At 46.1% G+C, this 18,694-nt stretch overlaps 1 pseudogene; it reads right to left on the reverse strand.

Moving 5' to 3' along the window:
• LOC147967481 (uncharacterized) overlaps nt 1-18,120 on the reverse strand; it is a 37,481-nt pseudogene extending 19,361 nt beyond the window's left edge.
• Nucleotides 18,121-18,694: the final 574 nt, after the last annotated feature.

Raw genomic sequence — 18,694 nt, forward strand, 5'->3', positions numbered from 1 at the left:
CCTAATGTCGATGCAAGAAGAAGAACATGAGGACGGCTCCGGTGACCCAATGCCGGTGCAAGAAGGAGACCGTGATGACGGCTCCGGTGACCGAACCGAGTCCGGCCAGGTATATATATTAGTTAAGCCTGTGCTGACTAGCTAATTGATGCATTCATTGTTTTGGTATGTACACATATTAATTAAGTCTTTGTTCTTTTTTCTAGCCCTCCGGGTCGAGCACAACTTCGGTAAAGAGACGAGGCCCGAATAAAAAGTTGAGCTCGGATGAAAGGTTTGAGATCATAGCAATCACGCCCGAAGGCCAACCGATTGAACCCATCCGAACAAAGAACGCATTTGTTGCTCAGTGCGGGGTTCTGGTTAGGGACAAGATCCCGATCAGCATCCAGCAATGGTTTAAGCCGGCTACAGAAGACCCTGAGGTGTCTTATGTCAATGATATGCAGAAAAATGATCCTTGGACTGAGCTGAAGTCAAATTTCACCCTACCGCCAGAGGATAATCTAGAGAAGCCAGTTAAAGAGAAATTAATCAAGTCTTTTGCTCTTAAGAGGATGGCAGAACTATTCAGGAGGTGGAAGAAAGAGCTGAATAAGTTTGTCGAAAATAATGAGACACTAGAATTCAAGGGCAGATATGAGAAGATCAGAGATCACTGGCCCGCACTTGTGGCCCACAAGACATCGGAAAAGAGTAAGAAGATGTAGGCGACAAACAAGCAAAATGCTGCGAAGAAGAAGCATCACCATCGCACGGGGTCAGGTGGCTACCTCGTAGCCCGGCCTAAGTGGGCCAAGACTGAGAATGATCAGGTTGATAAAGGGATCGAACCAGAGACAATTAACTGGCCAGACCGTTGCCGGACTTGGTTCTTCGGGGCTGGCGGAACCTTGGACCCTGTAACAGGGAAGTGCATTTGGACGAACGATCAAATGGACATACCAGTCAGGAAGCTTCAGCAGTATATCGAAGCAGCGCAGCAAGGGACGTTCTTTCCAGACAGAGAGAACGACGAGCTCACAATGGCCCTCGGGAATCCTGAGCACCATGGACGGACACGAGGCACGCCAGGTTCCATTCCGTGGAAGGTTGGGTTTCCGGACGCAGGCAATTATAAATCCCATGAGAGGAGGAAAAAAGTGCAGCAGACCCAAATGCAGGCGCTACAAGCAAGGGTACAAGCGATAGAGGAACGAGAAGCAAATCGCAGCAAACGTACTGCCGAAGCTTCCCCCGAAGCTACCCCGCCATCTCAGCGGAGAAGCAGCGTGGCTTCCACCGAGCTTCTTCAGCCGAAGCATGCCTTGACGGCTCCTGCCAGCTATCCCATGGATGCTATCACGGAGTCTCAAAATTGCCACCTTATGACGCAATGGATGAATCTGAAGGTCAAGGCGGCTGTTGGCTCTGTTTATCCTACTGAACCCGGCGCAACTTTTCACTGCCGGCCGATTCCAGAAGGATATGCTAGGGTGATGGTGGATGAAATAATGGAGGGATTTGAGGACCTCCAGCTTGACCACCCTACCGGTGAATGGGAGAATAGGCTGGGGTCTGCTCTGAAGACTCCATGCCTATGGCGGAAGGAGCTCATCAACCTTCCGAACTGGACGCCTCCGCCTCCTCCTCCTCCTCCGGCAAGTCGGGGCACTCCGCCTCCTCCACCGCCTCCTCCTTCAGCGAGTCAGGGCACTCTGCCTCCTCCACCGCATCCTCCTCCGGCGAGTGACGATCAGGGAACTTGACCGGCTCCTTCTCCAGCGTGTGGCGGCACTCCGCCTCCTTCTCCGCCTGCGCTGACGCGCCCGAGCAGCCAGCCTCCTCCTTCTCCGCCTCGTCAGCAAGGGCAGAAGAGACCTGCCGCCGCTCCGGCTGCTCCGGCGCGTCGTAGTCCTTCTCCTCCGCCTCGTAAGCAAGTAAAGAAGACAACTGCTCTGTCTGCTTTGCCGGCGTCTAGCAGTACAGCCAGAGGCAGGAGGAAATACAGATTTGGTACTTCTCTGAAGACTCCATAGAAGTTACCATACGAGAGGACCCCAGAGGAGAACGCCGAGATCGCACGAGAAGAAGTGAGGAACTTCTTTGAAGGGGTGAAAGCAAAGAAACATCCACCTCCGGAGGAGAAGGTAGATCCGGTGAAAGCGAAGCGCACTCTGGTTTCTCTGACAAAACCACCCAAGTCTCCGCCGAAAGGAAACTATGAGCGCATTATTGGAAAGGAATTTGCCGAAGCAGAGCGGTCGGGAAGTACTGCCAGTGATCAAAGGCTGAAACAACGACGTGCTGGGAAACAAATTGCCCAGCTCGGCGAACAAGCGAAGCAATCGTTCCCCCCACTCAAGGTGCCTAGCGACAACATCGCTAATGATCCGAGGATGGTGCCCGGTTATAGCAATCTTGGCGATTACCTGCCCGACGATGTACATTATGATTTCATGGAGGTGCAGATACAAAGATACGAGTACGGGAAGCCTCTCATCAAAGATGAAAGATCTCTATCAACTATGATGCGAAGATTGCATCGTTGGTACTTGAAAATCTGTAGAGACTCTGGGGGGAGGAGTACTTTGTATGTGAAAGTTAAAAAGGAGCATGACCTCGTTGGAATTGAACTGTTGCATGTTCCATTTGAGGAGTTCTTTCAGTTTTTCAATCAATTGGCCCTCGATAAAACAACGGTCGCCTGCTACTGTCTGTAAGTAGTACTACTTCTGTCATTAAGTCTCTCTATATAGCTCAGCTCTTTCATTGCATGTATTTATAATCATCCTCACTATATTATGCAGATTGAAGATCGCCGAATTGAAGAAAAGACAAGTCGGTGATATTGGGTTCATTAACACATATCTCATAGATGCAACTCAGGTTAAATTTCATGCCGCAGCTACCGAGGCCAACTTGCTACGATCGTTGGTAATAAATGAAAACAAAGATATAATACTCTTTCCTTACAACTTCAAGTGAGTGTTACTGTCTTGTGCGTATTCAGTTTCCCTTATATATTAGTCAAGGTTATAGTAATGTAATTGATGAGTTATGCATGCGTGTGCAGTTTCCACTATATTCTCCTAGAGATTAAGCTTGAGCAGGGACTAGTAACCGTCTTAGACTCAAGACGAAAAGATCCCCAGGACTATGCAGACATGACTCAAATACTCAAGAAGTAAGTTAAATCAATCATTATCCACTATATCAGCAACTTTGTTCATTTCCTGATATATCAAGTAATTTTTTTCTTCGTCCGGCAGGGTTTGGAGAAAATTCACCAGAAAAGCTCCGGGACTGCCGAAGGAGCTGCAATTTAGACACCCGAAAGTAAGTACTATAGTATCATGTTCCGCGCATCTACTAGTGATTCAAGCGCTAGTTTCATCAATACCATTTGGCATTCTTTCTTATTAGTTTGATTGACCTCTATTTCTTGTAAAGTGGTTGTGGCAGGAACAAGGGAATGATTTCTGTGGATACTACGTTTGCGAGTCCATCCGCCACACGACCTATGAGCGGGGCTACACTGACGAACAATATGTACGTAAATAACAACATTCACAATTTTATTTTATTACCATCATTTGTGTTGAGTTTCATTCATTCATATATATATATATATATATATATATATATATGTATTGACCCCCTTCTTTAAATTAGATGTTTCAGAAGCGGGATGAACTCCTAGCACCAGCTCGCATGCGAGCAATTCAAGAGGAATTGGCGGCATTCTTTCTTGACCACGTGATCGCTGAAGACGGAGAATACTATGTGGACCATGAGTCCGTATGATTATATCTGTAAGAGATAATTATTGAATATATGTAGCCGGTAGTGTTGGATAGATATACGAGAACTTGTTGTTCGACCAATCTCTCGGAGAAGGAGAGGTGGTCGATATCACTTCTCTCTGTATGCATATATGTTCATGACGATCTGGTGTTTCCTTCGTTTGCTTACTAGCTAGCTAGCGGGTCTAGTCCTCTCTGTACACATGTATAGTACGTAGCATCGACCAAGCACGGACATAAGAGAGGACACTTCTCTCTATTAATTATAGCTAGCTAACACAATATATGAAACACCTAAATTAACCCCCCAACCCCCCCCCCTTCAAAAAAAACAAAAACCCCAGCCATAGAAATGCTGACGCGTGGATGCCTATTGGTCCCGGTTGGTGCCACCAACCGGGACCAAAGGGTCTCCTGCCTGGGCTCCGCGCACAGGCCACGTGGAGGCCCATCTGTCCCGGTTCTGGATTGAACCGGGACTAAAGGGACAGGGCATTAGTACCGACCCTTTAGTCCCGGTTCCAGAACCGGGACAAAAGGCCCTTACGAACCGGGACAACAGGCCCTTTTTCTACCAGTGTTTCCTGCTTCACAGGCACCGCATAAGTGATTCTTCTTGAACTTGACGCCCTCGATGCCTATGACATGCTTCTTCCTTGCAAGGGTGTGGAGGTTCCTCATGCCAGCATGCCCTAGCCTTCGATGCCAGAGCTAGCATTCAGAAGCTTTTGCTAGAAGACATACTGCAAGTTGTGGTCCTGCTGAGAAATCTACAACATACAAATCATCTTTTCGATACCCTTCAAACACTAGAGACTTGTCAGATTCCATTAGTACAAGGCAACGATATTTTCCAAACATCACAATCATGTTTAAATCACAAAGCATTGAGACATACATTAAGTTGAAACCAAGGGATTCAACAAGCATGACTTTATCCATGTGTTGATCCTTTGAGATTGCAACTCTACCTAGACCCAATACCTTGCTTTTACCAGTGTCAGCAAATGTGATGTGACTTTTGTCTGATGGACGTAAAGTTGAGTCCATGAGAAGGCTTCGCTTGCCAGTCATGTGATTTGTACACCCACTATCAATAATCCATTCTGAAGCAGCTGGTGTCGTACCCTACAGTGCAGTTAGGGGGATAGGCTTCACGAAGAGAATTGTGAAGCAAAAACATTTGACGAACCAGTGGATTATTAAAGCTTGGATCGAGATTAGGACTGATAGGGCAAGTTGAAAGCGATTCAGAAACAAATTACATAGTAAGACCATTTGGGCATTTGATCTTGCACCCTACAAGATGTTTAAGGTCCCCAGCAATAGTGTCAGACGATTTTGGTTTTCGGCTGGAGACCTTTCCCTGTAAAAGAGAGTTAAGCTTTCTTAGCCACCCACATCTTCAGGGGTGGCTTCGAAGCAATAAGTCTAAGTGCAGCATCTGAGAACTTTGGCTTTGGAGCCCTAGCAAAAAGTCTTGCAGGTGGACAATAGTATTCATAAGAATAAGCAGAATAGTTCTTGGTCTTATGAACATGGCGGTTGGATGAACCGCGCTCGTATTCATAGGCCTGAGTATGGCTTCCCTGCAAAACATTTGCGTTAGTGTGACTCAGGTGAGTCCTCTATCTGTATGAAGCCTTTGGACCGTATGAAGCCTGTGGTCTGGGGTTTGTCTTCTTCACCTGTGGTGTCATGATGACATTCACAGGAAGATTCTCCAAACACCTTTTCGGCACCCAGATCTTCTTCATAGGCGGTCCATTCCTATAGTTAGTACCAATATACCTGGCAAACACTTCACCATTCTGATTCTTAAATAGTTTATAGTTTGCATCAAAGGATTCATCAATAACAATGGGGTTAGCACAAGTGAAGCCAGATAGAGTGGATGGATCTGCTGAAGGTTCCTTTGCAGCAACCCATGTGGTTTTGGGGTACTGCTCAGGTTTCCAGTAAGAGCCATCAGCATTCATTTTCCTTACGAACCCAATACCCTCTTTCCTAGGGTTTCGGTTCAGGATCTGCCTTTTGAGGACATCACATAGTGTGTGATTCCCTTTGAGACTTTTGTACATCCCTGTTTCAAGCAGTGTCTTCAACCTAGCATTCTCATCAGCAATAGCAGTGGTGTCTTCAGCAGAGGGGTTAGTTTCCACATCAACAGCTGAAGATATTGCAACAGTAGCAGCAGTAGAACATTCAGCAACAGAAGTAGCGTTATCACGCTCAATGCATTGAAGACATGGTGGTTCAAATCCTTCCTGAGCTGAACTGATCTGTTCGGCGCAAAGTGACTCGTTTTCTTTTTGAAGATCTTCATGAGCCGCTCTCAATTTCTCAAGATCTTGCTTCCTTTGAAGATAATCATAGGAAAGCCTTTCATGAGCTGTTGAGAGCGTTTCATGACGACTTTCAAGTTCCTCATACTTAACATGAAGATTTTTTATGTCTTCAATTAAGGACTGAGATCGAGCCATTTCAGCGTCTAACAGATCATCGCTTTTGTCTAATAGTTTTTGAATGTGTTCCATGGTTTTCTGTTGTTCAGTTGCAATTTTAGCAAGTGTTTTGTAGCTGGGTTTGGAACCACAATCAGAGTCATCGTCACTAGATGTTTGATAGTGAGTAGTGCGTGTGTTTACCTTGGCACCACGTGCCATGAAGCAGTAGGAAGGAGCGGAGTAGTCCTTGTCATTTGCATCAGTGTCGGTGATGAAGTCATTTTCTTCAATGTTGAAGATGGACTTGGCAACGTATGTTGTAGCCAGACTTGCAATGCCAAAATCGCACTCCTCCTTAGACTCCACCTCCGCCTCCTCAGAAGCGGACTCATCCTCAGAGTCCATTTCCTTGCCAACAAACGCACGTGCCTTGCCAGATGAGCTCTTCTTGTGTGATGAAGACTTGGAGGAAGACTTGGAAGAAGATTTTGAGTATTTCTTCTTCTTCTTGTCGTCAGAGTCATACTCCTTTCTCTTCTTCTTCTTCTTGTTCTCATTGTCCCACTGTGGACACTCAGAGATGTAGTGGCCAGGTTTCTTGCACTTGTGACATGTTCTCTTCTTGTAGTCATGAGCAGAAGCTTCATCATTCGTTGAGCTTGATCGTGACGACTTTCTAAGGCCTTTCTTCTTGGTGAATTTTTGGAACTTCTTCACAAGCATAGCAAGCTCCCTTCCAATGTCTTCAGGATCATTAGAACTGTTGTCAAATTTTTCTTCAGATGAGGAGACGGCCTTTGCCTTCAAGGCACAAGTTCGCCCATAGTTGGGACCGTAGATGTCTCTTTTCTCAGAAAGCTGAAACTCGTGTGTGTTGAGCCTCTCAAGTATGTCAGACGGATCGAGTGTCTTGAAATCAGGACGTTCTTGAATCATCAGGGCTAGGGTGTCAAACGAACTATCAAGTGATCTCAGGAGTGTCTTGACGACTTCATGCTTGGTGATCTCAGTAGCGCTGAGGGCTTGAAGTTCATTTGTGATGTTAGTGAGTCGATCAAACATGAGCTGGACATTCTCATTGTCATTTCTCTTGAAGCGGTTGAAGAGGTTGCGAAGGACACTGATTCTCTGATCTCTCTGGGTTGAGACGCCTTCGTTGACCTTGGATAGCCAGTCCCAGACTAGCTTAGATGTTTCCAAAGCACTCACGCGGCCATACTGTCCTTTGGTCAGATGACCACAGATGATATTCTTGGCAGTAGAGTCCAGTTGAACGAACTTCTTGACATCAGCGGTAGTGACACCTTCTCCAGCCTTGGGAACGCCGTTCTTGACGACATACCATAGGTCGACATCAATGGCTTCAAGATGCATGCGCATCTTATTCTTCCAGTAGGGATATTCAGTTCCATCGAAGACGGGGCATGCAGCGGAGACTTTAATTATCCCTGCAGTCGACATAGCTAAAACTCCAGGTGGTTAAACCGAATCACACAGAACAAGGGAGTACCTTGCTCTTATACCAATTGAAAGTGCTAGTGATCGACTAGAGGGGGGGTGAATAGGCGATTTTTATGAAAGTCTTCAAAACATGTAAGTTTCGAAGACAAACGATAGAAATAAACCTATTATCATGCAGTGGAAGGTAGACTACACTAGGCAAACCATAGTCATGTATTCAATGAAGTGAAAGCATAATGACAAATAGCAGCTAGGCAGTAAGGATCAGGTAGGAAGATGTTGAGAAGCCAATCAGTACACGTAATCACTTAGTGAAGTCGAATGGTGATGCTATCGTACAATGACTTCACAAGAACCAACAGTAAGTAAAGGGAAGGGAAGGATGAAACCAGTGACTCGTTGAAGACAATGATTTGTTGGACCAGTTCCAGTTGCTGTGACAACTGTACGTCTGGTTAGGGAGGCTGATATTCAACTCAGAAGACCTCGTCTTCACCTTATTCCCCTTGAGCTAAGGACACCTAGTCCTCCCCCAATTACTCTAGTAAGTCTTCAAGGTAGACTTCCAAACCTTCACAGACTTCGTTCATCGGCGATCCACAATGACTCTTGGATGCTCAGAATGCGACGCCTAACCGGCTGGAGGATTCACAGTCCTCAAGTGTAATAAGTCTTCAGATCACACAGACAAGAAGACTTAAGTGATGCCTAACACTGTTTGGCTCTGGGTGGTTAGGGCTTTATCCTCTCAAGGAATTCTCTCTCAAAGGCTTCAAGGTGGGTTGCTCTCAAACGACAAAAGCCGTACTTTAACTCTGAGCAGCCAACCGTTTATGGTTGTAGGGGGTGGGCTATTTATAGCCACTAGGCACCTGACCTGATTTGTCTGAAATGACCCTGGGTCACTAAGGAACTGACACGTGTTCCAACGGTCAGATTTCAAACACACACGGCAACTTTACTTGGGCTACAAGCAAAGCTGACTTGTCCAACTCTGAACAAGATTCGCTCTCATAGTCTTCACTCGAAGACATAGGATTTTGGTTAAGCATCACTTCAGTCATTCTGACTGGTTTTCTTGGACCCCACTTAACAGTACGGTGGTTCCTATGACTCAACAAAGAAGAAAAAGAACTACGAAAGATCTAAGTCTTCGCGCTCCATAGTCTTCATGCGATGTCTTCTCTTGTCATAGTCTTCAAGGTGAATGTCTTCACATACCACCTTTGACTTCAATGTCTTCATACATTTTTAGGGGTCATCTCTGGTAGGAAAACCGAATCAATGAGGGACTTCTACCTGTGTTATCCTGCACTTCTCACAAACACATTAGTCCCTCAACTAGTTTTGTCGTCAATACTCCAAAACCAACTAGGGGTGGCACTAGATGCACTTACACTAAGCACTTCTCCCATGGCAAGAACTACCAATCTAATCGGCCAAACCAAACGGATAATTCGAAGAGACTTGCAAAGATAACCAATCATACATGAAAGAATTCAGAGAAGATTCAAATATTATTCATAGATAGACTTGATCATAAACCCACAATTCATCGGTCTCAACAAACACACCACAAAAAGAAGATTACATCGAATAGATCTCCACAAGAGAGGGGGAGAACTTTGTATTGAGATTCAAAGAGAGAGAAGAAGCCATCTAGCTACCAACTATGGACCCGAAGGTCTGAGGTAAACTACTCACACTTCATCGGAGGGGCTAGGATGATGTAGAAGCACTCCGTGATGACGGCCCTCTTCCGCTCCGGAATAGGCCCCAAGATGGGATCTCGTGGATACAGAAAGTTGCGGCGGTGGAATTAGGTTTTTGGCTCCTGTTTCTGATCGTGTGGGGGTACGTAGGTATATATAGGAGGAAGGAGTACGTCGGTGGAGCACCGAGGGGCCCACGAGGCAGGGGGCACGCCCTAGGGGGGGCGCCCCCCACCCTCGTGACCGCCTCTTTTGTTCCTTGGAGCAGGGTCCAAGTCTCCTGGATCACGTTCGGTGAGAATATCACATTCCCGAAGATTTTATTCCGTTTGGACTCCGTTTGATATTCTGTTTGTCCGAAACACTGAAATAGGAAAAAAGACAGCAATTCTGGGCTGGGCCTCCGGTTAATAGGTTAGTCCCAAAATAATATAAAAGTGTAAAATAAAGCCCAATATAGTCCAAAACAGTAGATAATATAGCATGGAGCAATCAAAAATTATAGATACGTTGGAGACGTATCAGGCATCCCCAAGCTTAATTCTTGCTCGTCCTTGAGTAGGTAAATGATAAAAAGAGAATTTTTGATGCGGAGTGCTACTTGGCATAATTTCAATGCAAATCTTCTTAAATGTGGTATGAATATTCAGATTAGAAAGATTCAAGACAAAAGTTTATATTGACATAAAAATAATAATACTTCAGGCATACTAACAAAGCAATTATGTCTTCTCAAAATAACATGGCCAAAGAAAGTTATCCCTACAAAATCATATAGTCTGGCTATGCTCCATCTTCACCACACAAAGTATTTAAATCATGCACAACCCCGATCACAAGCCAAGCAATTGTTTCATACTCTAACTTTTTCAATCTTCACGCAATACATGAGCGTGAGCCATGGATATAACACTATATGTGGAATAGAATGGTGGTTGTGGAGAAGACAAAAAGAAGGGGAAGATAGTCTCACATCAACTAGGCGTATCAACGGGCTATGGAGATGCCCATCAATAGATATCAATGTGAGTGAGTAGGGATTGCCATGCAACGGATGCACTAGAGCTTTAAATGTATGAAAGCTCAAAAAGAAACTAAGTGGGTGTGCATCCAACTTGCTTGCTCACAAAGACCTAGGGCAATTTGAGGAAGCCCATCATTGGAATATCCAAGCCAAGTTCTATAATGTAAAATTCCCACTAGTGTATGGAAGTGATAACATGAGAGACTCTCTACTATGAAGATCATGGTGCTACTTTGAAGCACAAGTGTGGTAAAAGGATAGTAGCATTGCCCCTTTTTATTTATTTTCTTTTTTTGGGGCCTTCTTTTTTTCTTTGGCCTTTCTCCTTTTTTTATTTGGGACAATGCTCTATTGAATGATGATCATCACACTTTTATTTATTTACAACTCAATGATTACAACTCGATTCTAAAACAAAGTGTGACTCTATATGGATGCCTCTGGCAGTGTACCGGGATATGCAATGAATCAAGAGTGACAATTATGAAGAAATTATGAATGGTGGCTTTGCCAAAAATACTATGTCAACTACATGATCATGCTAAGCAATATGACAATGATGAATGTGTCATGACGAACTAGATGGTGGAAAGTTGCATGGCAGTATATCTTAGAATGGCTATGGAAATGCCATAATAGGTAGGTATGGTGGCTGTTTTCAGGAAGGTATATGGTAGGTGTATGATACCGGCGAAAGGTGCGTGGTATTAGAGAGGCTAGCAAAGGTGGAAGGGTGAGAGTGCGTATAATCCATGGACTCAACATTAGTCATAAAGAACTCATATACTTATTGCAAAAATCTAGAAGTTATCAAAGCAAAGTATTACGCGCATGCTCCTAGGGGGATAGATTGGTAGGAAAAGACCATCGCTCATCCCCGACCGCTACTCGTAAGGAAGACAATCAATAAATAAATCATGCTCCGACTTCATCACATAACGGTTCACCATACGTGCATGCTACGGGAATCACAAACTTTAACACAAGTATTCTTTAAATTCACAACTACTCAACTAGCATGACTTTAATATTATCACCTCCATATCTCAAAACAATTATCATGTTTCAATCTTTTCTAGTATTCAATACACTCAAAAGAAAGTTTCATAAATCTTGAATACCAAGCATATTATTATTAAGAAAATTACCATGCTATTAAGACTCTCAAAATAATTTAAGTGAAGCATGAGAGATCAATAGTTTCTTTAAAACAAATCCACCACCGTGCTCTAAAAGATCTAAGTGAAGCACATAGAGAAAAATTATAACGCTCAAAAGATATCAGTGAAGCACATAGAGCAAAACTACATAGCTCAAAAGATATAAGTGAGGCACATAGAGCAAAACTACTTAGCTCAAAAGATATAAGTGAAGCACATAGAGTATTCTATCAAATTTTAATTCATGTATGGCTCTCTCAAAAGGTGTGTACAGCAAGGATAATTGTGGAATACTAAGACACAAAGACACAAATAATACAATACGCTCCAAGCAAAACACATATCATGTTGGTGAATAAAAATATAGCTCCAAGTAAATTACCGATGGAAGTGGACAAAAGAGGGGATGCCTTCCAAGGCATCCCCAAGCTTTGACTTTTTGGTGTCCTTGGATTATCTTGGGGGTGCCATGGGCATCCCCAAGCTTAGGCTCTTGCCACTCCTTGTTCCATGATCCATCAAAAGAATTCACCCAAAACTTGAAAACTTCACAACACAAAACTCAAAATAGAAAACTCGTGAGCTCCGTTAGCGAAAGAAAACAAAATACCACTTCAAGGTACTGTAATGAACTCATTCTTTATTTATATTGGTGTTAAACCTAATGTATTCCAACTTCTCTATGGATTATAAACTATTTTACTAGCCATAGATTCATCAAAATAAGCAAACAACACACGGAAAACAGAATCTGTCAAAAACAGAACAGTCTGTAGTAATCTGTAGCTAGAGCAAGATCTAGAACCCCAAAAATTCTAAAATAAATTGCTGGACGTGATGAATTTATATATTAATCATCTGCAAAAATAATTAACTAAATATCACTCTTGAAATAAAAATGAAAGCAGTTCTCGTGAGCGCTAAAGTTTCTGTTTTTTACAGCAAGTTCAACAAGACTTTCCCCAAGTCTTCCCAATGGTTCTACTTGGCACAAACACTAATTAAACACAAAAAACACAACCAAAAAAGAGGCTATATAATTTATTTATTACTAAGCAGGAGCAAAAAGCAAGGAATAAAAAAATTGGGTTGCCTCCCAACAAGCGCTATCGTTTAACGCCCCTAGCCAGGCATAAAAGCGATGATAGATCTAGGTATTGCCATCTTTGGTAGGCAATTCTTCGATGAGGCATCTGTTCCCTTAGGAATTTCTTTCTTTCTAGTGATTATTAAACTTTTAGGCACAAGATCAAAAAAATTCATGTGTAGCAATTGGTTCCTTAATGATATCAAAAAGATTGGGATGAATACTTACAGATTTAAGATCCGCAGTTTCCTTAGATGATTCACCCTTATTTTTAGGAACATGCATAAGCTTGGCAATTTTAGTAGGAGGACTTGGAGTATTCTTTACGGAAGAAAAAGCGGTTCCCAAGTTTGTAACGATACCCTCAAGTTTATCAATTCTAGTAGAATCTAAGTTCATTCTCTCATTAACTATGGGTTCTTTTTCCTTAATATTTTTCAAAGTCATTCCTACCTTAGATCCATATTGAGTAATTTGATTGTGGATCTTTTTATCTAGATTTTCAATTGATTCAATAGTAGAAACTTTATTTTCAATAATTTCAAGTCTTTGCATAACATGCTCCAAAGTTAACATGGTTCCATTAACCAAAAGAGGTGGTGAGCCAAATAAATTTAGCATAGCATTATAAGAATCAAAAGTATGGCTACCCAAGAAGTTCCCTCCGGTAATGGTATCGAGGATATATCTTTACCAAGGATTAACACCTACATAAAAATTGCGGAGAAGAACTAAGGTAGATTGCTTCCTGGTAGATCTATTTTGAGCATTGCAAATTCTATACCAAGCATCTTTTAGATTTTCTCCCTCCCTTTGTTTAAAATTTAGAACTTCACTCTCGGGAGACAACGGACAAGATATGAGACTAGTCATGACGACAAGCAAACAAACTAGCACACAAGCAAACAAGAGCAAACGGGCAAAAGAGGTAAATAGAGAGGGAGGATAGAGAGAGAGAGGGCGAATAAAACGGCAAGGGTGAATTAGGGGGAGAGGAAAACGAGAGGTAAATGGCAAATAATGTAATGCGAGAGATAGGGATTGCGATGGGTACTTGGTATGTTGACTTTTTGCATGGACTCCCCGGCAACGGCGCCAGAAATCCTTCTTGCTACGTCTTGAGCTTGAGTTGGTTTTCCCTGAAGAGGAAGGGATGATGCAGCAGAGTAGCGTAAGTATTTCCCTCAGTTTTTGAGAACCAAGGTATCAATCCAGTAGGAGGCCACGCTCAAGTCCCTCGTACCTGCACAAAACGATAGCTACTCGCAACCAACGCGATTAGGGGTTGTCAATCCCTTCATGGTCACTTACGAGAGTGAGATCTGATAGATATAATATTTTTGGTATTTTTGGTATAAAGATGCAAAGTAAAAAGTAAAAGCAAAGTAAAAAAGCAAAGCAAGATTAAAGTGATGGAGATTGATATGATGAGAATAGACCCGGGGGCCATAGGTTTCACTAGTGGCTTCTCTCAAGAGCATAAGTATTCTACGGTGGGTGAACAAATTACTGTTGAGCAATTGACAGAATTGAGCATAGTTATGAGAATATCCAGGCATGATCATGTATATAGGCATCACGTCCGTGACAAGTAGACCGAAACAATTCTGCATCTACTACTATTACTCCACTCATCGACCGCTATCCAGCATGCATCTAGAGTATTAAGTTAAAAACAGAGTAACGCCTTAAGCAAGATGACATGATGTAGAGAGATAAATTCATGCAATATGAAATAAACCCCATCTTGTTATCCTCGATGGCAACGATGCAATACATGCCTTGCTGCCCCTTCTATCACTGGGAAAGGACACCGCAAGATCGAACCCAAAACTAAGCACTTCTCCCATGGCAAGAACTACTAATCTAGTTGGCCAAACCAAACGGATAATTCGAAGAGACTTGCAAAGATAACCAATCATACATAAAAGAATTCAGAGAAGATTCAAATATTATTCATAGATAGACTTGATCATAAACCCACAATTCATCGGTCTCAACAAACACACCGCAAAAAGAAGATTACATCGAATAGATCTCCACAAGAGAGGGGGAGAACTTTGTATTGAGATTCAAAGAGAGAGAAGAAGCCATATAGCTACTAACTATGGACCCGAAGGTCTGAGGTAAACTACTCACACTTCATCGGAGGGGCTAGGATGATGTAGAAGCCCTCCGTGATGACGGCCCTCTTTCGGTGGAGCTCCGGAACAGGCCCCAAGAGGGGATCTCGTGGATATAGAAAGTTGCGGTGGTGGAATTAGGTTTTTGGCTCTTGTTCTGATCGTTTTGGGGTACGTAGGTATATATAGGAGGAAGGAGTATGTCGGTGGAGCACCGAGGGGCCCACGAGGCAAGGGGCGCGCCCTAGGGGGCGCCCCACCCTCGTGACCGCCTCTTTTGTTCCTTGGAGCAGGGCCCAAGTCTCCTAGATCATGTTCGGTGAGAAAATCACGTTCCCGAAGTTTTTATTCTGTTTGGACTCCGTTTGATATTCTGTTTCTCCGAAACACTGAAATAGGCAAAAAGAACAACAATTCTGGGTTGGGCCTCCGGTTAATAGGTTAGTCCCAAAAATAATATAAAAGTGGAAAATAAAGCCCAATAGTCCAAAACAGTAGATAATATAGCATGGAGCAATCAAAAATTATAGATACGTTGGAGACGTATCATGACCTCAACGTCACGAAGATTGGTCGCCCTCATGGCGCACCGCTGCTGTATGTCGTCAACCTCCGGCTGATCCTGGAGACGGAAGCTCAACCGTTGCCCCTCAGAGACCAGATCCAGAATCCCTCCAAACATAATAACCTCCTCCCGGGTGACCCTGCTCGGGATGGGGCCTCCTGCCTCACCCCAAACACGCAGTCGGTCGCCCTCCATTGACGAACTAGCGGGAACGCCTGAAAGCGGTTGGGCGCTCGAAGGCGCCGCCGACGTCGGTTACGCCCCATAGCACAGAGACGGCAACGCACCGGGGGAGGGGAGTGCATGGGCCACCTGCCCGAACTCCCCACCCACCATAGGATGGGCGGCCACCCTAGGCGCCCCGAGTGAAAAGGGCTCCGAGGCCACCTGCCCCGAACCACCTCTAGACGACGGAGCCGCCACCTGTAGCTCTGGCATCGCGAGAGGAGAAGAGAGTGCCGAGGCCACCTGCCCCGGAACCCCTCCCGAAGGTAAGACCGCCACCGGTGAGACCTCGTCCACCGCGAGAAGAGAAGAGGGCGTCGGGGCCACCTGCCCCGAGCCCCCTTTAGAAGGCGGAACCGCCCCTGCAGCTCCGGCACCGCGAAAGAAGAAGAGATAGCCGAGGCCACCTGTCTCGGACCCCCTCCCGAAGGTAAGACCTCCACCACCGGAACCTCGTCCTGAGGAGAGTCAATGTGCTGTGTATGAGAGGGAGTGGCCACCTTCCTAGACTCCTCCTCCTCTCCCCTGACCGAGATCGACGATGCCCCAAGGACGGGGCTCACAGCATCCTCAAAATCCAAAGCAGGTAATGCGTGCTCAAAAACCTCGTCAGACTCCACCCGATCACTCCAAAGTCTCGGAGGTGCAGAAGCAGGCTCGAAAGACCCAAATCTCAGAGCAGTCATAGGCACCGAGGAGGGTGGTACCGTCCCATCCCCGGGCGTCTGAGAATCGGACCCCAGTCCATTGGACAACTCTCGTCCAGAACCATCGACCGGTGCCTCCTTAGCACTCGAACTGTCATCTCCCTCGTGCATATCAACATCAGTCCCGTTAGCCGCCTCGGCGAACAGACTCTCATCCTCAAACTCAATCACGGGATTAAAAATTTGGCCTCGATATGTCCACTTGACCACATCAGGCAGGAACTCAATATCCAGAACACTAACCAGCAGTCGGGCTACCCCATGAGCTCTGGTAAAAGCCATATCCACTCTCTCAGTTTTCCCCACCATAATGCCCAAGCTAGCCACGACCCTAGCACTCTGCATCAGCTTCGAGGGAGCCCCAGAAAAACGCAGCCAAACCTGAGTAAGAGACTTACCCTGAGGCTCGACCTTCTTCCACTCATGGAACTCGAGGATATAATCTATACCCGGCACTTTGCACATCCCAAAACTCAGAATTCTCTGCAAATCCTCCACCGAAGGAAACTCAACCCTGAACAACTTTGCCTCGAGACTAACGAGCTCCCACTGGAAGTCATCGGGAGCTAACTCCTTCAGCCTCTGCACAATCTGCGCCTCAGAGACCTCTCCTCTGGTAACTTTGACAATCCCAGTGGTCATGCTTTGGGTCTCGTCAGGAGCCTCCCCCTCATTAGGAGACTCGAAGAACGTGAGTTCAGCACAATACACTCCATACATCATAAGAGACGGTGCCTGATCACGCAAAAGCGGACATTCCCCCAAATCATGTGCCGGCTTGCCACAAGTATCACATAGTTCAGCCACGCACTCAGCAATAAAATGACCCTTGTCTCCACAACGATAGCCCAACATTTTCTACTTCTTGCACGCCCACTTGGACGCCTTATCCGAATCAGCCCTATCTGTCGCCTCCACTGACACTGACCCCATGGTCTCATTCCCGGGTAACTCAGCATTAGCGAGCGCCGTCACCACATCCATAGCCTGACCGGACAACACCGGCTCCTCGGCAGTCCCGACAGCGGCCGTTTGCTCGACAACAACAGGCGGAGGAGGCCATCGTGGACGGAACCGGCCACCTCGACCACCTCGACCACCACGATGACCGCGGAAACCACCCCGCTGTTGATACCCCGGGCCAGACGCCCCTTCAACAAAACCACCCGTATGACCTAGAAAAGGTCTCTCCGCCGAACCATTACTCTGCCAAGCATATCCACGGCCACCACCGGTCGACGAGGAGCCACGGTGTTGACCATCCCCATATGCACCGTAACCATCACCTCCCCATTGACCTCGGGGCATACTAGAAGCACCTCCAACACCCGTGGTTTGCGGCGGCGGTGCCTGCATCTGCACCGGTGCAGCCCAATTCTGCGTCGGCCAGGCGACATAGTGAGGCGGCGGGGCCGCCCGAGGTAGCTGGCCTGGTGTCACTCCCAGGCTCCTCGGTGTAGGTGGCCTGGGCGGCGCGCCACCCTGGCCCGAAGCGGCAACCCCAGCCAGGCCGGGCGCCGATGGTCGAGGACCGTTAGCCGGCCCACCTCGCCCGACTGCAGGCAACACCGTCGAGCCCTGCGTCGGTGTTCGAGGACCGCCGTGACCCGCCGCCGCATTGGCCACCCCACCGACCACCATAGCTCCCTGCCCTGCCATAGATGGCACAAGCAACACACCTCCGTGGCTGGAGCCTGGGGCCGGCAGAGGCGCAGCACCACGGCCGCTGCCAGCGCCCGGCGGCGGCGCTCCCCTGGCGCGGCCAGTCTTGGCTGGCGCGGCTGGTTTTTTCCTCGGTGGCGGAGCTGCACCGCGGCCCGCCATGGCCCTAAGGGGAGGGATGCGCCGAGCGCGACCAACCGTAGAAGAACGAAGTCGAGGTCTCCTTTGCTGGAAAACCCTAGGGCGCAAGGAGGGAGACGGCAACGTCAATCGAACCACGATGCATGTGTCGTCCCTCACGATATCGATCTGGACCGGGTTTGTCTGGGCCACATACCCAACAGTCCCTGCACTAGTAGAAAAAGGGTCAAATGTGAAGCACATTAGTGCCGGTTTGAATTTGAGCCGGCACTAATGTGACCATTAGTGCCGGTTCCAATGGCTAGGCGGGCGGGCATCATTAGTACCGGTTCGTGGGCAACCTTTAGTACCAGTTCATGCCACGAACCGGTACTAATGAGGCCAGTGCGGCTGTGGTCAGGCTGGGGCCCCACGAAGACCTTTAGTACCGGTTCATGGCATGAATCAGTACTAGAGTTTCTTAGTAAGCTGATTTTTAGTCCCACCTCGCCATGAGAGAGGCATTATGAGCGGTTTATAAGCCGTGAGTGCAGAGACAATGACGAAGAGGCGCAATGCTCACCCGCACGTTGATTAGCTTCAAGCCTTTCGGAAT

This window comes from Triticum urartu, chromosome 5A (assembly GCF_056163025.1).
Source record: "Triticum urartu cultivar PI428250 chromosome 5A, HENAU_Tu73, whole genome shotgun sequence".
Classification (NCBI taxonomy): domain Eukaryota; kingdom Viridiplantae; phylum Streptophyta; class Magnoliopsida; order Poales; family Poaceae; genus Triticum; species Triticum urartu.